The 22996-nt window shown below is 41.4% G+C and overlaps 1 long non-coding RNA gene across 11 annotated transcripts in view; it reads left to right on the forward strand.

The window, feature by feature from the left end:
* Positions 1 to 22996, forward strand: part of LOC137490211 (uncharacterized) — a 180374-nt gene that overhangs the window by 12298 nt on the left and 145080 nt on the right. For 9 of the 11 annotated variants that reach the window (XR_012407950.1, XR_012407954.1, XR_012407951.1 and 6 more), the window contains one exon: positions 6869 to 7001. This is a non-coding gene — a long non-coding RNA (uncharacterized lncRNA). Of the gene's footprint in view, positions 1 to 6868; positions 7022 to 22996 lie in introns of all 11 variants that reach the window. The other 2 variants (XR_012407957.1, XR_012407952.1) reach the window with 1 other exon arrangement.

The following is a 22996-nucleotide window of genomic DNA, read 5'->3' on the forward strand; positions in this document are numbered from 1 at the left end:
AAAACAATGCAACGAACTAACGACCCAGGCTATATCACAGTGTATTATGATCGTGTAATAGCCATATATACGGCTATATGAGAATGATGAGCAGGGCCAGATGTCATTCTTACCGGTAAATGCGAAAGTGAAAGCATGCTGAAATATAACCGAGAGCTGTTTATCCAGCCTGATCTCGGTTTATCCGTCAGGAAAATTGACCGAAATTACTATCTGTTAATTTTTCCATATTTTAATCGTATAATATGTTGTATTAGACCAGTTGTTTTGTTCATTTCCGCACTGACAGCTTGAAAGAAAGATTTACATTGATCTGATGCAGTCTCGGTTCATCTGCTATGTCTCTCTATAATTTAAGCCTATAATGCAGAATTCTAGCCAACGTTTCTTTAATAGATTGATTAATTCAATAGATCGATTTTTACAAAACCTGAAAATTGAAATGAGGCTTTGTATATGTGAGAAAGTCTGACCTCTGCTTTATATTCGGTGACGATGTCTGTGGGTTGTTAAAATTAAAGTGCACATTTTTGCTTATAAAATATTCTATACACAAGTGCTCTAAAGTTTGGGGTCAGTATGATTGTTAAATATGTTAAATTAAGCTTCTTCTCCTCACCAAGGCTGCAATTATTTCATCATAAATACAAATTATGAAATGTTGCACTATAAAATAACTGTTCAAAAGTAGTTTATCATTTAATTTATTCATTTATTCCAGTGATTTTAAAGATGAGATTTCAGCTTCATTACTCCAGTCACATGATCCTTCAGAAATCACAATGTTAATTATTATTATATTTATTAATGGTAATAGTAACAAAAGCAATAATGTCTGGAGTAATAATTTTATTTGAAACTATACAATAACAAAGTAGTTATTTAAAATTTTGATGAATATTTAACAATTTAACATTTTTTACATTTAATAAATGTAGCCTTGATGAACTGAATGTTTTCTTAAAAACATTTAAAAAATTACTGTAAATGTATATATATACAGTGGAAGTCAGAATTATTAGCCCCCCTTTGTTGTTTTTTTCTTTTTAAAATATTTCCTAATTGATGTTTAACAGAGCAAGGAAATGTTGATAGTATGTCTGATAATATTTTTTCCTCTGAACAAAGTCTTATTTGTTTTATTTTGGCTAGAATAAAAGCAGTTCTTAATTTTTTATGAACCATTTTAAGGTCAAATTTATTAGCCCCTTAAGCTAATTGTTTTTCAGACTGTCTCCAGAACAAACCATCGTTATACAATAACTTGCCTAATTTCCCTAGCCTGCCTGGTTAACCTAATTAACCTAGTTAAGACTGCTTCAGTCTTTTACTTTCACACTAGTACTTAGTAATTTTAGCGAAAACCTCAGATACTGTTGGCTGGTTCCTGTTGGTTGTGCACCTTTTTTTACCGACGCCATAATAACGACAGAGGTCACTGCCTATTCACAAGAAAAAAGTGATTGACAGGTGGTAATTATGTGTGTAACTTGCCTTTTTTCATTTACTGTATGATTTGTTTATGGGTAAAACAAAGACCATACAGGTCAGGTAGTTTAAACGGTAGACTACAAATAATTAATTTGTTATTAATTAATTAATTATTCATAATCGAAAATCGAATCGAATCATGACTTAAGAATCTAAATTGTAATCGAATCGAGATTTTGGAGAATCGTGACACCCCTAATATATATATACATATATATATATATATATATATATATATATATATACACACACACACACACACACACACACATACACACACACACACACACACACACATATATATATATATATATATATATATATATATATTTTTTTTTTTTAGTTTTTTTTTTTTTTTGCTTGTTAGTTTGATTAGTGTTGATTTCAAATGCAATAAATATGTTTGTATAAAACTTGTAGTAACGGTGCTCATAATTGGTGGGTGCGACAAAATTTTGGGTGATTCTGTTGACAGAGTAACGTTAACGTTTGTTTATAAAGGTTAAAACGATGCTTGTGCAGTTGTGTTGAATAGTATGCACTTATGGGAGTTATATGTTACGTCTACATTACTGTCTTTTGCAGACAGAAAAATATATGCTATAGGCTAGTTAACCTTAGCATAGCTTCCCGTCACTTTTTATTAACCTGAAACTCCTCAAATACATTTGGGCACCCAGAAAAAGAGTGCTGCTGAGCCATTTCTTGGTCCTCCACCAGTCAAAAGAAAAAAAACCCTTCAGGTTCTGTGTGGAAGTATTTTACAGTCAGTGCTGCTGCAGATAAAACAAAGTGATACTGTATAATGTGTGCAAAAGTGAAATCAGCAGAGGCAGAGATATTAAACATCTGTCAACATCTTCTATCCATAATCATTCATTCATTTCTTTTCGGCTAAATCCCTTTATCAATCTGGGGTTGCCACAGTGGAATGAACCACCAATTTATCCAGCATATGTTTTATGCAGTGGCTGCCCTTCCAGCTGCTACCCAGCACTGGGAAACATCCATACACTCTCACACACATACAATAGGGACAATTTAGCTTACCCAATTCACCTATATTGCATGTGTTTGGACTGTGGGGGAAACCGGAGCACCCGGAGGAAACCCACGCCAACATGGGGAGAACCCAGTCGGGGCTCGAACCAGCAACCTTCTTGCTGTCAGGCGACAGTGCTACTCACTGTGCCACCGTGCAACCTTCTATGTAATGTATTATCACATGCACTATAAGCATCCTCTCCTGATACTGTCTGCCAACCCCCCACAAGCATCAATCCTCTCAATCAGCCCAGCTATGTTCTGCTAAATCCTCCACAAGCACCAAACCATTAACACAGCCACATTCTGCCCCAGCAAGTCAGTTTCAAACATAAAAAAAAAAAAAAAAAACTTTGTGTCTGTTTTGTGGCTGGCAGATGACAATAGCAGGGCTGTATCTTTTAGTATTATATAGAATACTTTTGTTCTGCCAGATCCCCCAGGCAGGGTTTTATTTAGATTTATTTTGTTAATTTTAGTTTTTGGAATTCTGTGCTTTGGAAAGAAGTTCTTTCAGAAGAAGAACAGTTTTTTGAAGTATTATTTGTTTTAATCTGTCTATTCAGTGTCCTTCAACAAAAACGGTGGTGGTGGGGTTTATAATTTTCACAATGGTATTTTATTAGTTGTTGGTTTAACCATGGATGAGATAATGGCTTCTATGTTATTTTCTTTTCAATGACGTTTCTTGTCACATGTTCAAAAACAACAGCCAATATTGCATATCTATAATTTATATAATGGGTATAATTAAACAATACTTTCACTATAACGTAAATTAGAAGTGTAATAGAAAAAATATATATTTTTGCGCCATTTTGAATTTTACTCGAATACCCTAATATATATATATATATATATATATATATATATATATATATATAGATAGATAGATAGATAGATAGATAGACAGACAGACAGACAGACAGACAGACAGACAGACAGACAGACAGACAGACAGACAGACAGACAGACAGACAGACAGACAGACACACACACACACACAACCCCATATCAGAAATAAAAGAAATATTTGGGACAGTATGGAGAATGCAAATAAATTGATTGTAATTATGGTTTGGTACAAAAGCAGCACTCAAGAAAATTCTAGTCCTTTAGGAACAAAGATGGGCCACGGATCGCACAGTTCGTCAACTATTATGTGAGAAAATTATTGAAAGTTTTAAAAACAATGTTTCACGAAGAAAGATAGGAAGACATTTTTGTATTTCACCTTCAACAGTGCATAACATAAACGATCATTATGTAGTTACATCTACAAATGCCAATTAAAACTGCACTGTGCCAAAAGGAAGCCTATGTTAACAGTGTCCAGAAGCGCCATAGACTTCTCTGGGATCGGAGGCATCTGGGATGGAGCATTACACAGTGTAAACATGCACTGTGGTCAGACGAATCAGAATTTCAGGTATTTTTTTGGGGTGAAATGGACACTGTGCACCAGACAGAAGAAGAAAAGGATAATTTGGGCTATTATCAGCAACATGTCCAAAAACCAGGTTAGGAGGTTGTGTCAGTGCCCTGTGATGGCACTATTAATGCTGAAAATTATATACATGTAGAGGTTTTGGAGCACAATATGCTGCCTTTTTTCCAGGGACGCCCATGCATATTTCAACAAGACAATGCAAAACCTCATTATCTTATAAATTTCTGGCTGTGGAGGAAGAGAATACTGGTACTTGACTGGCCTGCCTGCGTCCCGACCTGTCTCCAGTAGAGAATGTGTGGTGCATTTTGAAGCACAAAATGCGACAATGAAGACCCTATACTGTTTCCCACCTTAACTGACTTGTTCACGGAAAAAAAAAAAAAAAATGGGACAGAATTACACCTGAAACACGTCCCTATACAACTTTTAAGTCTTTAGAAATGGCAACATAACAAGGGGTAAATGCTTTACTGTTGCAACTTTTTTTAATTTATTGCACAAACCAAAATTGGAATTTGTGGAGAAAAAAAATCATGAGGATCCTTTTTTAAGAAACTATGGTAGAGAAAAAAGGGTGGAATGCTAAAGAACATTTTAGTTCAGTTCGCTGAGTTTGTGTGAAAACAGGACAGTGGCCAAGAATGTGTTTCAAAAAGAAAAGTAAATGTGACGAAGGGATGTGTGTTGTGTGTGTATGTGTGTGTGAACGCAGACATGATGGACTGTCAGACAAGAAACGAGGGACGATAATACGGCCATCACCGACCCAAAATGTAGGGTGTGTGACTGCTAGAGTGTGTGCGGCATTTCCAATTGAAATGAGACAGAACGGAGGCATACAGATCCTCATTATCCCATTTCCCTCAGGGGGAGCGAAGGCAGCCTTTCAGTCAGAGAAAGACAAGAAGAAAACGCTCTCTCTCTTTCTGTCTCTCTCTCTCTTCCCTTTCTCTGTTGCTCTTGCTCTCTCATTGTCTTTCTCCCTCTGTGACATGAATATTTGTTGGGGGGAGGAGCACTACATCAAATTACAGTTAACAAACAAACAAATCGTGTGGTGGTGCTGGCTGAGCGGTGTAGCTCACCCTCTGAATCTGGGTTCCGTTTAGAGCTGGATTCACCAGGGGGGGAAATGTGCCCAATACGAGATACAGGTCACATCACATTTCCCAGCGGATCCCTGACAGTGAGGGAACAGGCCGCACATCACACGGACACGTCCTGTAGTATCGACTTCAGAGCGGCTGATTGCGCCAGCACCCGCCGGCGCTGTTTAGATAGTTTGACTACATCAAGCTCCTCTTCTCCATGCCTCTTACTGGTGCGATTAGAGAGGGGAGAAGATGAAAGGTGCTTGGTGTATTTTTAAAATTGTTGATTTTCCCCTCTAATGATAGCTGGTGCAATTAAGCACTGGCTTCAGGCTCTCTGTGTCCTTGTGTGAAAAATCTCAATTATATATGTGTGAGAGTGAGAGTGTGAGCGCTTGTGTATGAATACGCGCCCAGGATTTGAAGCATGAGCGTGCATGTGTGTTTTCTGGAGATTGAGTGTGGCATGTGTTCGTGTACGTTGGTTTTCAAGGTTGCAAATGGTTGTGTTTATGTCACATCCAGCATGTCTAAGTTACTGTCATGTTTCATATGTACAATTCAGAGCTACCATACAAATGCAGGCTTATGGGTTGGATGGGTGTTAAATAACTCTTTGTTCAACTATTTAAGACACTTCTAATAAATTTCAGACAAAGTACATAAAATATCACTTTTAATTGAAACAATATTGTTTTATTTGTAACAATGCACTTGGTAAAAATGCTAATTTAGGTTAGGGTATTTTCTATTTATTTACCCTTTTGTAGGTTCATAATCAAATAACAGTTATTTTTATTGACATTTTTAGTCATATGGAACAACATATTGTTTGTGGTCATGTGAATTACACTGCAATAAACAGGTAATGAGCTGTTTACCTTTTCTGTTATTTTACAGATTGTTTCTATTTAATGCATTACACAATGCGTTGTTTCAGTTGCTATAAACATGTAATTTGAATGTAGAGCTACATTTTCAACATCAAAGCTTTTAGAGTAGACTTTAAGGTCTTTTGATAAACACAGTAGCAGTTTAGAGGAGAGTTGTGTCAGAATTTACCTGTAACTTGGAATTGATGGTGCTTTTCTGTTAAAAAAATAATAATGATGAAATAATAATGAGACCGAAATTTGATAACCACAATACTGTTTAAAAGGGTCTAATGAAAATATATAAAAAGAATGAAAAATAATATTTGCTAAAATTGTAATTGGAATGCAGTTTTTTTCCTTATACTTAATTGAAGAGAGCTTTTGCATGTATTTGTTTAGTAAACCTAATCCTATATTATAATATATAATTAACTTTTTTGTAAAATAATTTTAGCGGTTAAACACCTTAATTATGTTTAATGTTGCAAAAAGTCCAACTCAGGCTCATTCTGAAAACGTACCGCTATATTCATTTCTGGAAAGCACCAAATACTTCCCAGGAGCTACGTTTTTTTGCAGTTTTTGCTTTCGTGAATCTACCAAAGGTTGCTGTGTACGCTTTTTCAGATATCAAATTTTTCTCGCGAGTGCTGTTCGCACATGCTATTTATGTGAAAATCCACCAGAGGCTGCTGTTGACTGATTGTTGACTAACCACCCCACTCCTTTCTTAAACCCAACCAATAGTGTTTTTTAAAGCACAGATTGACCCGCCGACCCACCTTCCTAAACCCAACTGAAAGTTTTTTTATACGAAATGCAAAAAAGAAAAGCCCTGATTTTTAACTAGTTTTCAGATTTTACCACATTATCACCCTGTTATTTCTTTTTGGCTTCTGTTTTTGTCTTACCAGCTTTCTGGAACAGTTCTCCGTGGGACTCGAACACATCGTCGTAGTCAGTTGCTCTCTGCATCTCAAGTCCACCGACGTACATGGCGAGCAAACTGGACAAACTGGTAACAGCGGGAAAGCCATCTAAACAGAGGTAAGCGGTCACCTGTTAACGTGAAAAGGAATGGTGTCATACCACCCCATAGCATTCATTTTAAAGACGAAATGCTGCCATACTTCTGGCTATATCATTTGCGATGTCCATAAAAGTATATAGGGCTATGTTTTCAAAGTCTGCATTACAATATTTTTTCTTTCAGGCAGACCATTAAATAACACTGTAATGAAGTTTACGGCCCTTTGGCCGCCGGGAAGAAGGAGGCGGAGAACCGACGGAGTTTAAAAATGATTTATTAATAATAATGAGGGCAGCTCCTCACGGAGACTGCCATTTAAATCAAAACAAACGGACGGCAGCTCCTCGCGGAGACTGCCGTCAAACTGAAAGCAAAAGTAAAATAACATGCCCGGGCCGGTCCTCTCTCGGCTTCCTCTGCCATCGGTCCTCCCTTTATGGTCCAGAGCTCCTTCCGTGGGATCCGAGGCAGGTGCGCACCGCACGTGTATCCACTCACGCGGTGGCCTCACCCCGTTCCCACGGCTCTCGGCCACGCCCCCTCGCCACAAACACACACTCGACTCTCAGAAATTTTGTAAAATACAACCAATGAGATGTCTCAGGCTCAAGCAAAAGTTAATTTATATATTAGGTATACAAAGGTTGTAACAGTACATGTATTTATCCTGAGTCATTACGGAGTATACATCACAGTTGGGTTCATATACTCCAAAGAATACAGTCAGAGCCTGATGTGTCAGTGACTGGTGCCTTTACTGTACATTCTTAAAGATGCAGTATGTAAGTTTGACACCCAGTAGTTGAACTAGGTATTGAACTCCTGCATCAAAACAAACGCAGGCGCAGGTTCCCAGAATGAGTATATGAGCGAGTGATTTAAACCATGTTCTAACTAAAAGCAACAGCACACAAAAGTTTGACACCCGGTGGTTGAACTAGGTGTTGCACAATGCCTGGTTCAAAACACAGCAAGCACAGGTTGCCAGATTGAAGACAACAGAAGTGTGCCTAACTATCGAGCCTAAAGGCTGATATAAGGCTGATTTGAGAGTTCGAAAGAAAAGCAACAGCACACAAAAGAAGAAATATTTTCCATATTACAAAGAGTTTTTGTCCTTACCAACACCTCGAATTGATATATTAGGAACGGCTTCTATTTCTCACAGGTGAACAACAGAAAGCTATGACAATGGTCCACTGCTTTGGAACTGATATTGAGAAGCTGGGCTGCATCTGCATCCACAGCACTTACGTGCAAGTCGCTGCTAATAACGAGAGTTTATAAATGGTCACTCATGTTCATAAAGCATATGTTTACTAGAAAAACAATGTGAATATAATACTCAGTTCCATCTTGTGAGCACAGAAGCCAGTCTGCAGTCCCATATAGACGTGCACAAGGATTGAGAACGAGTTGTTCGCTGTACCTGCTGTTGCATTAGCAAAAGATTAAAGGACTTTCCGTGCTATCATTTTCATTACAAGAGATTTCGGTTTCAAAGCTTACTGAATTAATGTTTTCTGTTGTTTTAGGAGAGGGTTGAGCATTTTTTGCATTTTTGCATTCATTTTGCGCTTTTGTTACACAAGACAAAGTGCTAGTGCTGTAACCAGTTGTAACAAAACACTCCTGCATGTTCAAACTAAACAGAAAAAAAGCTAGCTATGGCTATTTGTTGGTTATTGTACCCAACCAACATCGAACCGTGTGCCCCAAATTGAGGTACATACTGAATCGTGAATTCTGTATACCATTACACCCCTACAGTTTAAAGAAAGTCACTGAACAGAGTATTTGTAGCGGAGCATTTCATTTACTTAGCATTGTGAACACTCATTACTTGTGCCAGCCTCTTTCAGCAAGCATCCCATCGCCCCTTGACTTCAGCCCTGTGAAATCCGCTGCAATTTTGCAAGCAGTCACTTGGTTTGGTGGAGGATGAAAAGAAGAAAAAAAAGTGTTTTTAGCAGAGGCTGTGAAGAGGGAATTGAGAGGAACACTTTTTCTATTCCTGTTTGATGCACCCTCCATACCTCAGGGCACAGTTCTGAAAAATCTGGTGTGAACTTTTGGCACTTAAATGCTAAAACGTGACTGATTTTGGATGATAATAGGCGCCTTAATAGGAGTGGATCCCCAGCAATGGCTTCCAGTGCTGTTTCCTCCTGACTTAATGAAATTTGAGCAGACAGTTGGAGGGAGGGCGAAAAGACAGAGGAAGAGAGTGAGAAAAATAGCACAAGGCATGATCCTCCTTGCCGGCAGAGAGGAGAACGGATCTTACAGCTCCCCTTTTGTTTGGGAGGTGGGTTGATGGCCACGAGAGCATCAGGTCAATACCAATAAAAGAAAGAGTCTAATACCATACACCTGCACTTGGTGCAAAATAAACAAAAGGAATTCTCTTCCCAGCGGCTTCAAGTAATATTTTGTTCAAGCTTTTAACATATTTATCGGTTTGTTTTGTTTACAGAATAAAGCAGGTATTAATTATCCTAATTTGCCACCACTTGAGTATTATTACACTCTAATAAGTGCTTAGTAAGACTGTAATTACATGTTAATTAACATGAATAACTTGCCACTCTAATGTCTAATTGCTCTCTGATACTTCAGCATGTATTAATCACTGGCCATCCCAATGAATACCCCATTTACAAGAGCCGTGCCTCATCTTAACTACTGATGAATTTAAAGAATACTGAGGTGAGGATGCTGTGAGTGCAATTGATAAGATGAATCGAGGTGTGCAGGTCAACTGAATGTGTTCTTTAAACTTGACCACCGCTGTAAATCACCTTCTAAACACCTGCAGATGGTATATCATGGCAGTATATTTTTTATTACTAGCGATTAAAATACATATGTTGATTATTATATTTTTATTTTATGCTAAACATCATTAGAGTATTAGTATAAGTAAATGATAAGAATAACTAAATGTCCATGAAGTTTCATGAAGATAATTTGCACATTATAATATATAAAATCTCTTTTTTTTAATTAGCAAATAACAAAACCATCTGCAATTTTCTCAATTTTTTTTATTTGTTTTAAACCCTCAGATTTCATATTGCTATATACAGTTGTATATCTCTGTCAAGTAATGACTTTTACTTGACTTTTACTCTACTTTTTTTGCACTCAAACTACTTATTTATAATGAGCTGAATCAACACAATTTGTGTGGGTTTTTGTAGGATAACATTATTGTTTTATGTTCAGTCAACTTAAATTTGTAAAAAAAAAATAACTAACTTAATTGATTTTTGTGAAGACAACAGGAAGGAATTGTGTGCAACCTTGCATTTTTACAATGAGCAATCCATAAATAAAATGGTTATTTATACTGCTTTTACGTGATGTACAAATCTCAGTTCCAAAATTCTGACGCTTATGACTGATTTAATGAACCAGCGTCACAAATTATTTAAATTTGGTTTGAAACAACGAAGAGTAAGTGTCCATTAATTTAATTTTGTTAAATGCATATATGGACTGATGGTTATAAGCTGCAAGGTTTAAATTTTTGTGTTGTTTTCCTTACAATAAATTCAAATTGCATATAATTTTACACAGAAATGTTCAGTAAGCAATTTATTTCTGCAATAAAATCATCTTTACTCATTGTTTATGACTTATGGTTACAATGAGGATTTTAACATTTACAGACTGGCATACCTTGTTCAAACCACCTGTTTAAAATGAGCTGAAACAACACAATTCTTGTCATTTCTTTGGTCAGTTTATTTGTTTATGTTTAGTCCACTTAAATTTGTAATCCCTTAAGTGAACTTAAGCGTTTTGTGTTAGAATAACAATAAGGAATTGTGTTGCTCGAATGACCATATCAACATATTTATCTGTTTGTTTTGTTTAGAATAAAGCAGGTATTAATTTTCCTAATTTGCCACCTCTTTAGTATTATTACACTCTAACAAATGCTTAATAAGACTTGCATGTTAATTAACATGAATAACTTGCCACTCTAAAGTCTAATTGCTCTCTGATACTTCAGCATAGATTAATCACTGTCCATTCCAATGAATACCCCATTTAAAAGAGTCACGCCTCGTTTTAACTACTGATAAATGGAAAGAATACAGAGGTGAGGATGCTGTGAGTGCAATTGATAAGACGAATCTTCCTGTCGAGGTGTCCGGGTCAACTGAATGTGTTCTTTAAACTTGACCGCCGCTGTAAATCACCTCATAAACACCTGCAGACGTCCTGTGGTGTTCTGTCACAAACTGACAGAGCATTTGTTCAGAAGTTTAATTAGCTGCGAGCCTTGAATTCAGAGTGGGCCTGTAAATACAATTCTTATTTCTTTTAATCCAGCCTCTTTGTTGTGCCCTGGGTGCTGTGCTGTGCAATACATATGTGTTAAAAGATAGATCAAGACAGAAAGAGAGAGAGTTGGAGAGCAAAGCAAAAACTGTGAATGGACCTAAATTACAGTGTAATGTTCACCCTAACTTCAATAACAAGTCATTAGCGAACTGTCAGAGAGTTTCATTTATTTGTTATTATAATGCCCACAGCGAAAATCACAGAGCTGAGAATGTATGCTGACTGCAATTAGACTAGAAGAAAGAATGCACAAAATATCCTTTAACGGCACATTGTCGAGAAATGGAGAAGTGAGCAACATTTTAACGCCTCTGTGCATCGTTTTCATGCCTTGTTTCTGGTGTAATTTGCAATAATGGTGTTTGCATCATCAGCATCCTTATTATCATATCATGAACCATGGGAGAGCGTGTAATCAGGTTGATGTGTTTTAGAGGCACTTTCTCCTCCGTGTCTCTCAGGCAGGGATAAAACACAGCAGGTCCTCCCTCTGAAAGAGCCGGAAAGCGCCGGCAGTGTCGCACGAGCTCGCATTATTATTATCATTTCTGATGCGTTTAATAGCCCCTGTTTTAGCTTTGAAGACAATCTTTAGGGAATATTGAATCAGAGCATTATTTTCTGCCCTGGATTCCTTGCGCAGACAAAACTCTGTTAATTAGCCCCATACCTATAAGCAGACTCTTCCTCTTCCCTCATCCTTCGTGATATTATTAACCGTGACTCCTTCCACCCCCCCATCCTCGTTTCTACTCTCCCCCAGTGTTGTTTTGTAATCAGAATACCCCATTGGCGCTTATGTTTTTTGCATGCATGATTGGGCTGAGCATTTTTTTCACCCAACATCCTCTTCTCCCATTAGAGCCGAGGCCTGAGGAAGGGCCTGGGAGTGAAGTGAGCGCATTGGAAAAGACCCTTAGTATCCTCTAGACTTTCCTAATGCTCTGTGCCGTTCAGAACCTCTTTAGAGATAGTTCCTGCTTGTGAGGAGTTCAAAGTCCTTGTTAAACCCAACTGGCCCACAGTAAAATGGGCCGGGGACCCTTTAGAATGCATTTCACAAATCAATAAGCCCTCCCTAAGGATCTCGCTTTCTCTCTCCGTAACATCTCTCGGCTTGTCACAGAGGCTGTTGTAATGCAGAAGATATTCCTTAAAGAATAGACGGAGATAACCGCAAGCAAGACGGAACGCAGAGAGAAGATGTTTTACACAGCCAAAGGGGCAATGCCAGGTACTCCCCACCAACCCAGACGGATGTTATTCACAAACAATATGCTAAACTCGTCACCGGGGGATTTCGATTGTGTAGGAAGGACGACTAGGGATAGAAATTCTGAAACTGACAACGTTTAAAAGCACGTTTTGTCTTTTTCAGTCAGGACTTAAAGGTAAACTGTTCAGACTTGTATGTTTTTGTTTCAGGGCTAGAAGGAAGATGCTTTGTGTATTCATGAAAAATGATTTCCACTTTGGGAGATCTACTGTAAAGAATGAACAAAAAAAAACTCTTCAAATGTTCTCCATGAGCGATAGATATCACTCGTATCTTCTGTATATCCTTTCACGAACCCTTGAGACCAACGCTAAACTTATTAAATGCACAGCAGAGAGACAGCTTAACTTCATGTGACTGTTGGGGCGAGGTGTGCTGCAAAGCTGTGGTCAGATTTTGGCCTGGGGCTGTTCAGAGAGCGTACAAAACTGAAACGCTCCTCATCCAGTCAGACACAGAGCAGAGAGAGCAGGGGGGTAGAGACAGGAGATGAGGGAAGAGAAAGAGAAAGAGCTGTGTTGTGAAGAGATGGCATTTATGATAGGAGAGGGCTGCTTGATGTGGCACTGTGGCGCTGTAACAGCATTGTAAAGCCTGCTGACAGGCTGTTGTAGTTGCGTACTGATCACAGGCAGTAAAACTATGCAGATGGTGGCAGATGATCAGTGCTCTGTGAGCTGAATATAAATATGGCTGCCATCAGAGAGAACACATTCCCCTTAGACAAACACAACATTGATGCAGCGGCATCGCCTTGCACCAGCACTGATGCTTTAAAGCTGGCTTTTAAATATTATTTGTTGTGGGTTCAATACAAGTTAAGCTCAATCTACAACATTTGAGGCATAACGGTGAATATCACTCACTAACTATAATATAACTTTATACTATATAATAAATAAATAAATAAATGTGTCATGCATTTCTTTAAAAATATTTATGTATTTAAATTAAATTGTCAGTATGTGTGACCATGGATGACAAAACCAGTTTTATGTTGCACATGTAACAGGGTTCAACAATAAGGACTGCCCTATGGCCTGGGGCCAGCCTGAGAGGCGCTCGGGACAGTAGAAAGGATCATTACTGGCCCGATTTGGTCAGTGCTGCCTTGTCACTAAAGTTGAATTTTTCTGCGACTATTTGTCAAATGCACGCAAACACAGTCTTGGCACCAAGAAACAGTTTGTACATTTAAGCCTTTCTATGCTACCTTCTTGTGATGTCGTAAACACCATATTGCTTTTTGGTTCCTTTTGTCTGATTGGATGTTGTGAGCATGTTACTTTTTTCATATTATAGTAACAACCAGTACAATGAAAATATGGCAACATGGCGGCAACATCAAATTATGAGGCTTAAAGAAAACATCTGTTTCTAATATCTTTGAAGCAGACATTAATGTGGGTACAAAACGACAAATACAATTAAGTGATGTTTTGCTCAGTTTGTTGTCGGTTTGGCATTTCAGCCACCTTTTGTTAAATAATTTAGGACTGCAATAAAATATCTGCACATTTTCCATCTACCGCTGTTTTTGTTTACGTTTTGCTTATTATACATTTATTAATTTTTAAAAAAATATTTAAAATATATATTCACAGATGTTATTGGTGACAAATTAATTACAATATGAGGCTATGAAATGCTATCAACTTTATTTTATTTATTTATTTTTTTGGTGGGGCCAGTAAAAATTTTGTCAGGGCAAGTAAAAATCTGAACCCCTGGCCTAATCGAGCCAGTAGAAAAAATCCTTAGTGTTGAACCCTGCATGTATATTTCTGGCAGTGAATTTTTGATTATTAGCGATTAAATTATGTACGGTAATTATTACATTTTTATGCCAAAAATCATCACAATATTCAAGAGAAAATGACCATCCATGCAGTGTGTAACACAGCACTAATTAAATGAAAGCATCCAGCTGAGGTTTACATCTGAAAGTGCACTGTGTTTAAAACTATATATATATTTTTTTTTTGCGAAATAGTTGAAATGAGTCAAATAAATGAATATAGCTATTTAGCTATTGAAGGAGCAACAGAGACAATTTTGTATGGGTAGGCCCACAGAAATCCGCAGATTTTTAGCCCATCACTGAGTCTGTGTATTTACTTTTGTAAATGTATGTCAATTTATTCAGTTTTTAAATTTATTTCACTAATATTATTGTGATATGATAATACTAATAGTAATATTAAAATGTTTATATGATTTATTTACAATACAGTTTTTGAAGTAATATTTTCTGTCTTTTAGTAGATGTATTATATTAGAGACTTGCTTTGTTTATCAAATAAGTGGATCTTATTGGATTTGCATTGTAAACATTAAAGAAAAGTTAGAAATGTATTTTTTTTTTTTACATATATTAAGTTTTTAGTTATGATTATCCTAAAATCATTCCGCATAAATCCGCAGTTTTTTACAAAATTCTCCACAGAAATAGCAAAAATATTTTTGCAAATTCTGTCTGGCCCTTTGTATGGGACTTTGTCAGACTTAGACAGAGACTTTGTGAGTAACTGTTTCTGATCAAATAGACCAGTTTCTTATTCTTCCCGATCATAGCATGTAAGTGTAATTAAAATTGTTGCCCCATTTTGTGTGGTTTGTAAAATATGTGTTTAATTGTGTGTTATGAATTGTTACCACCCCACATGGCTTGAAATCACTTATCTGTTATAGATCAGTGCTTGTACTATATCTGTCAGGTTAAATCTGTATGGGGCTATTCACATATTGTGTCCAAAACTATGTTGCAAACGTGATGTGTGCTGCTTCTCTTACCGATTTAATTGCGTTTCGGAACTTGTGATCCTTTGCTGTTTGCCTTTGCTATGGCCACCATCAGCTGTGATTCATTTTCAAAATAGTTAAACTTTTGCCACAGTGTCGATTAATACTGAATGTGTGTTGTTGTTATTACTGAGGTTAGGGTTAAGAGTAGAATAATATGATGGTGTTTAACGGCATTGCTTTATTGCTTTCCTGCATCGGGCTCTCACATACTGCTATTTCTGCTACTTCACACCGTAGCCGTGGTGGGCATTTCTCTCTGTCTCACGCTGAACGCAGTCAACCAATCATAACAGACTGGGTCATTGGTTCAATCGGTCCCTGTTTATTTTTTCTCCAGTTTCTGTTTAACAGTCCTCACTTTCATTTGCTACCTCCACGACCTCCATGGTTTGTTTTGTAGACTATCAAAAATATAGCTTAAAGGGGCTAATAATTTTGACCTTAAAATGTTTCTTTAAAAAAAAAAAATTAAAAACTGTTTTATTTTATCTGAAACAAAACAAATAAGACTTTCTCCAGAAGAAAAAAAAATATTATCAGAAATATTGTGAAATTTTCCTTGCTCTGTTAAGCCTCATTTAAGAAATATTTAAAAAAGAAAAAAAATCTTAATTCAAATGGGGGCTACTAATTCGAACGTCAACTGTACATTTTTTGTGGTACTCAACATTATACCAAAGAGCTGTTCATTTACATTGAGCACAGAATTAATCACATTTTCAAAACTTCCTCTCTGCTTTTATACCCTCAAGACTCATCATTCATTTGATGCTTCATGCTGCATATTACAAAGGATTTCTTCCAAATTAGTAGCACTGTTTTATGAATGACTTGATTCATTTATATTAAGCCTGCATGTATGTTAAGCTTGATGTGAGCTCAGGGACCTTATGTATGTACCAAACCTGCTGAGTTTTTACTGAGACACTTCACATTAAGTAGCCCCCCTCCCTGCCTCAGTCCCAACTGGGGATGCAGCCTTCTGCTCTTTAAAAACCAGCATTACTAATTGGCAAACACTATAAATCAAGCTTTCCACTGCAGGCTCTCATCCATGAATAGCATACGTTTCAAGATGTTATCTTGTCTGTGATAAAAGTAATTCACATCAAGCTACAGTAGATACAAATAATTAGAAATGAAGTCCATATTGCATTAAGGACTGAAATGATGCAGAGGCAAATGAATGTGACAGCAAGTAATCACATCTCAACCATCGCTGTGGAGAGAAAGAAAAAAGAAAAACTACAAGATGGCTGCTGGCTATGAAGTCTCTGTTGTGTAATTAATGTAGCATTAAATTCTCCCATTAAGGTGACAGATGACAGTGTATGTCACTGTATATCACTGAGGCAGTCTAGACTGCCATCTTTGTAGGCAATGAGAGGGGGTTTGAAAAAAGATTGCCAGGTATGAATCATAATGAATGATCTAAACATGCATAGGATCAGTTTCTTTTCGGAAAGGACAAATTGGAGGACATTTGAGAGCTAGATTAATTTAGCAAGCTACATTATGCACCCTATTGTATGCTTGTAACCTTGTACTGCTTTACCAGGTGTCAATATGTTTATTGAGATAAACCATTACCACAAATTAAACAGTCTATATCAAGGTTATGATAGTTTTGGAAATTCAGTTGGTTTAATTCGTTTTTAGAGGTAGATACTAGTTTTTAGTAGTTTCTATATTTGGAAATGACTTAGATTTAGTTTAGTTTTTATTAGTTTCAGTATTAGCTTAAGTTTTTTTTTTTTTTTTCTAAATAAGGATATTTGTTAGGTGCAAGATTTAAAGTCAACAGAATAAATATTGTATGATAAAAACTCAGTCATAAATTTTTTGAAACGTTTGAGGTTACAGAAGTAACCCTTCGTTCCCCGAGGAGGGGAACGGAAGTGCTATAGGTGGATTTGATCTAGAAAATCCACGTATGGGAGGATTCGGTTCAGAAGCCGCTTGTCTGAAAGAGTATTGAACGGGCCAAAGAAAGCAATGAATTGGCAGCGTAAGCTTGCGCAGGTGTGCCTCATTGCCAATTATCCCAACATATAAGCACACCTGGTGCGAGCAAACGCCATCCTTTTAAGCTGAAGAGACTTTTAAACAGCTAAGGGACAGTCATTACGCCGATGGAATATAGCACTTCTGTTCCCCTCCTCGGGGAACGAAGGGTTACTTCTGTAACCTTGAACGTTTCCCTTCGGTTGGGGAACTCCAGTGCTATAGGTGGATTTGATCTAGAAAATCCACATATGGGAGACTATGGAAAACGCCATAATGACTGCACCTTACCAACGCCTCCAATGAGAGGGCAGTCAAGCAAGTGGGACGTTCCCAAATCATGGAAAGCGCGGTCCTCCAACATGCCCTTGGCCCTAACTTATACATACTTCAAAGGAAGCTTTACGTAATAGGTATATTTTTTTTGGGAGTCGCTAGCGTCTAGATAATTCTAGGAAATACGACAGTACGTTGGGAAGCGTGCAATCCTGGGAGACCATCCGCACCCAATGGGGGAGAAAAAATGGTAATTACATATGGACTAGCCCTAAGAAGGGGGAGTGCGCATAAGAAGGTGGTTAGCGGATAGGGAAAGCACGGGTCCACCCGAGAGGGGGGACTGAACCGTGGCGGAAAAGGCATATGGGATCGCCAGTGGGGATCGCACATAGCCGGCACCTATACCCAAATTGCGGGCTGACCAGCGGGCAGATCTAACGTAGTGGGCCAGCAAGTGACTCCTCCGCTGAGTCAGAGCTGGGGGCTACAGAGGAATCTGCAGGGCTCACCAAACGGGGAACTTTACTGACAGACAGGAAGGTGCACATCTCTCCGTGTTAGGGAAAAAAGACACCGCAAGCGTGTTACAACCCGGGGGACACGGCTCACGTCTGCTCAAAAAAGCACATGGAATGGCCTCCACAATCCAGTGGGATAATCTTTGTTTGGTCACGGCACTTCCCTGCTGCCGACCGCCATAACAGACAAAGAGCTGCTCAGATGATCTAAAGTACTGGGTACGGTCCACATAGATGCGCAGAGCGCAAACTGGACAGAGTAAGGAAAGGGCTGGGTCTGCCTCCTCCGGGGGCAACGCTTGCAGGGTTACTACCTGGTCTCTAAAGGGAGTGGTAGGAACCTTGGGCACATAACCCGGGTGGGGTCTCAGGATAACGTGAGAAAAATCCGGCCCAAATTCCAGGCACGAGTCACTGACTGAAAATGCCTCCAGATCCCCGACCCTCTTAATGAAGGCCAATGCGACCAGCAGAGCTGTCTTCAGGGACAGAAATCTTAAGGATGCTGATTCGAGTGGCTCAAAGGGATCTGTACGCAAGCTCGTGAGAACGAGGGGGAGATTCCAAGAGGGCATGAGAGGGGGGCGAGTTGGATTAATTCGCCTAACGCCTCTGAGGAACCGGATGATGAGGTTGCGCTTTCCCACGGTGCCGCCAGCTACCGCGTCATGATAAGCGGAGATGGCAGCCACATAAACCTTGAGAGTGGAGGGTGACAGCCTGCTCTCCAACTTCTCTTGAAGGAAAGAGAGCACAACACTGATCTGGCAAGTTCGGGGGTTTTCTTTACGAGAGACATACCATTCAGTGAATAGACTCCACTTCAGGGCGTAGGCGCGCCTCGTGGAGGGGGCTGTAGCCTGATTGATGGTATCAACTACCGCAGACGGTAGGCTACCTAAGTCTTCCTCACGTCTAGGGACCACACGTGGAGATTCCAGAGATCAAGGCGAGGGTGCCAGATGGTGCCCTGTCTCTGAGAGAGTAGGTCCTCTCTCAAAGGGATCTGCCAGGGGAGGGCCGTCGCAAGGAGGGAGAGCTCTGATATCGAGGTCTGGTTGGGCCAGAGGGGCACAACTAGCAGAACCTGCTCCTCGTCCTCCCTGACCTTGCGCAATAGCTGTGCGAGCAGGCTCACTGGGGGAAACGCATACTTGCGTGTGCCCTGAGGCCAGCTGTGGGCCAGTGCATCCGTGCCGAGAGTGTCCTCGGTCAGGGAAAAGAACAACTGGCAATGAGCGTTCTTGGGGGAAGCAAACAGAATGATCTGGGCCTCCCCGAATCGCGCCCATATCAGCTGGACAGACTCGGGGTGGAGTCTCCATTCTACAGAATGAATTTGCTGTCGTGAGAGCGCATCGGCTGCACGGTTGAGCATACCTAGAATGTGAATGGCGCGCAGCGATTTCAGCCGCGGATGACTCTAGAAGAGCAGACGGCGGGCAAGCTGAGACATGCGGCGAGAGCACGTACCCCCCATGCGGTTGATATATGCTGCCGCCGCCATACTGTCCATCCTGACCAGCACGTGTTGCTGCTCCAACACCAGAAAAAAGCGGTAGAGAGCGAGGAACACTGCCAACAGCTCTAGGCGATTGATATACCAATGCAGCTGGGCACCTTTCCATATGCCCGCAGCTGCTTGCCCGTGACACATGGCTCCCCAGCCCGTGTTGGAAGCATCTGTTGAACAACAACATGACTGGACGTGTGTCCCAGAGGCACACCGGGCTGCAGGAACGAGGGGTCGTTCCAAGGGCTGAGGGTGCGGCGACACAGCGCAGTAACAGAGACTCGGTGTGCGCCCGCATGCCATGCGCGTCTTGGGACTCGATCTAGAAGCCAGTGCTGAAGTGATCTCATATGGAGCAATTTGAGCAGCGTGACAGCCACAGCGGATGCCATATGCCCCAGGAGCCTCTAAAAGTATTTCAGTGGGACCACTATTTTGCTGTCGAGCTCCATCAGACAGTTCAGCAACAGGCAATCGCGCTCTCCGGAGAGGCGCGCTACAATGGTGACCGAGTCCAGCTCCATCCCGAGAAAAGAAATCCTCTGCACAGGGGCGAGTTTGCTCTTTTCTCGGTTGACCTGCAACCCCAACAGGCAAAGGTGCCGGAGCACCTTGTCTCTGTGCATAGTCAATTGCTCCCGCGAGTTTGCTAAAATCAGCCAGTCGTCGAGATAATTGAGTATGCGGATGCCCGCGAGCCGAAGGGGCGCTAAGGCACCCTCCGCGAGTTTGGTGAAGACCTGCGGAGACAGAGAGAGCCCGAAGGGGAAGATCTTGTATTGCCACGCTCGACCTTTGAACGCAAACCGCAGAAACTGGCGGTGGCGTGGAAGAATGGAGACATGAAAATACGCGTCCTTCAGGTCTATGGCAGCAAAACAATCCCGAGAACGAACGCATCGGAGGATGCGCTTCTGCGTAAGCATTCTGAACGGCAGCTTGTGAAGACAGCGGTTCAAAACGTGCAGATCTAGGATTCGCCCTCATCTCTGCTGGAGGGACCGGCTCGATTTCACCCTTCGCCAGGAGGGCAGCAATCTCCTCTCGCAAGACAGGGGCGGACAGGGGGTTGACCCTGGTGAAATACACGCCCGTAAACTTGGGGGGGCCGTTTTGCGAACTGAATAGCGTAGCCGAGTCTGATATTGCGTATGAGCCACCACGAGAGACTGGCCCGCGCTAACCAGGCAGGCAGAGCCCTCACTAATGGTGTCATGGCTACAACCGCTGACGTACCAGTGGTGGGGCAGCGCAGAGTGGGTGTGCTGATCCGGGAAGCGCAAGGGTCCCGCGGAATGGCTGGAGGAGAGCGATTCACTGTGGCACCGCACCCTGACTCCAGAATGGGGGCTCGAGGGCTGGGGGAAGGAAACCGTCCCCCCAGCTCTCGTGAGCCACTGGCAGAGCGCACCGAACCTGCGAGCTAGAGAGCACAGTGTCTGTGGCAGATTTCGGGCTGTCACATCCAGGGAAGTGGAAAAGTGCCCTTTCATTTCATGGCAGTAAAAAGTGCCGTTGGAAATGGGGCCCTGCCCTCCAGCGGGGTAAGAGCAAGTTTCCTCTTCTCCAGATGACCTGTCCCAGAGACGAGCAGATATGGATGGTACGGCGGGCGGAGCGGACTTACGGTCCCGCCGAAGGTGACATCACCCATTAGACTGCTCTCTCACCGCCCCGAATTCCTGGGTGAATTCGCAGACGGTTTCGCCGAACAGGCCAGCTTGGGATATGGGGGAAGTCAAGAAAGCGGACTTTGTCAACTTCGCGCATATCAGCCAAGTTTTAGTCAGGGGTGGTGCTCCTGGACCACTAGTGTGGACATCGTCCTCCCCAACGCACATGCAGCGGACTTAGTAGTCTCAAGAACTTAGTCGGCTGTGGTGTGAAGCTCATAAGCCTGGGTTGGACCCAACCTCATGCAGCTTGGCCAGCGCCTGCGCTTGGTAGCGCTGGTAGGTGGCTATCGCATGCAAGGCGGAAGCAGCCTGGCCCGTAGCCTTGTAAGCTCTTAACTTAACCTAGCAGATAACTTACAGGCTTTGGATGGGAGACAAGGCGGACCCCACCAAGAAGAGGCGCTGCGCGGATTGACCGCCATCGCGCACTCAACCTGAGGAATCGCCACATACCCCCTGGCTGCTCTACCATCAAGAGTGGTGAGGTTGGAGGGACACGCAGCACAAGCAGAAAAAAGTGCCCTTCAAGTCCGCGTGAGCCTACTGTGCACCTCCTGGAAGAAGGGAACGCCCCTCTAGTCAGTCCGGCCGCGGAGCTGGGGGATAAACCATCTCCAACCCACGGCCGAAGCAGCCTGGGAAAGCACAGCTAACATGTCCGTTTCCGGATCCGTTTGGCATCGCTCACCTGCCTGAAGGAGGCAAGCAGGTCTGGATCAACATCGGACAATGAAAGCCCACCCTCCGATGCCACGGTGGACGTCTGGTCTCCGGTGTCATCGAGCGTAAGGGCTACCATCTGTTAGACTGATCGCTTCCCCCGCCCGAAGCTTAAATGGAGTGCTTGGAGGAGCGAGAGGTCCGCGGGCCCGTGGGCGATGGATTATCTCTCGCTGAAACCCTCAGATCTGCCCGAGTGCCCGCTGCAGAGCAAGGGACAACTGGGGTGGTTTGCCCTTTTGCAAAGGCTAGCCGCAATCTTTACTGCGCAACAGTCATGGCATCGTAATGAAGACATGAACTGCCCGCGAGCAGCGCATTAACATGCTGGAGCATGTAACACAGTGCCCGTGCCCATCATCCGAGGACAGAAAACCACAGCATCCAGAAACGCACAGTCGGAGCGCCATCCTGAAAAGGACGTGCTGCACGACTGTGTTGCTCTCTTTGTGAAGTTGCAACTTTATACGCACTGCTCTAGAGGACCGGACCCAAAGAACGCCAGGCGAGGGAGAAAACCCAGCTCGACCGTCTGCCGCTGTGTTGTACACACTCTGGACCGGGAGAATGCTCTCGTTCGCTCGGTATCGCTGGATCACAACAGGAGGAACCCTCATCGACTCGATCAGAAAGTCTCTGAAGCGAAAAGGAGGGCGTTTGCTTTCATTGGCCCGTTCATTGCTTTCATTGGCCCGTTCAATACTCTTTCAGATAAGCGGCTTCTGAACCGAATCCTCCCATACGTGGATTTTCTAGATCAAATCCTCCTATAGCACTGGAGTTCCCCAACCGAAGGGGAACCTGTAATCAGAGGATACATGAATATTATCATCTACCAAAAGTTTAAGTTTAGTTCAGTAACAGC

Source organism: Danio rerio, chromosome 6, assembly GCF_049306965.1.
Source record: "Danio rerio strain Tuebingen ecotype United States chromosome 6, GRCz12tu, whole genome shotgun sequence".
NCBI lineage: Eukaryota > Metazoa > Chordata > Actinopteri > Cypriniformes > Danionidae > Danio > Danio rerio.